The following is a 403-nucleotide window of genomic DNA, read 5'->3' on the forward strand; positions in this document are numbered from 1 at the left end:
TGGGTTGCCTCCCAACAAGCGCTTCTTTAATGTCAATAGCTTGACAGTGACTCTCATGGAGCCACAAAGTGATCAGGTCAATTTAGTGTGGTCCCAACACCAAACTTAGAGTTTGGATGGAGTGAAAATGCATAACTTCTCTAAATCAAGCAACCACCATGAAATTTATGTTAAATCATGAGGTTTAAGCTAATTTTATTTGCATTTTAATTGATTTATAAGCCTCTTGAATTTAGTGATACTTTGAGTGGTTGTTTGGTTTATTTTAGGTGAAGAAAAGAAAAGAAAATGAAAAGCGTGGCCTAAGAAGCGTGACACAAGAAAAGGAAAGCGTGGCCAAAGAGGAGAGAAGCGTGCCGCAACTAATGAGGGAAGCAACCTTGCCCTCCACAAGGGCAGACTA

Source organism: Arachis duranensis, chromosome 7, assembly GCF_000817695.3.
Source record: "Arachis duranensis cultivar V14167 chromosome 7, aradu.V14167.gnm2.J7QH, whole genome shotgun sequence".
Classification (NCBI taxonomy): Eukaryota; Viridiplantae; Streptophyta; class Magnoliopsida; order Fabales; family Fabaceae; genus Arachis; species Arachis duranensis.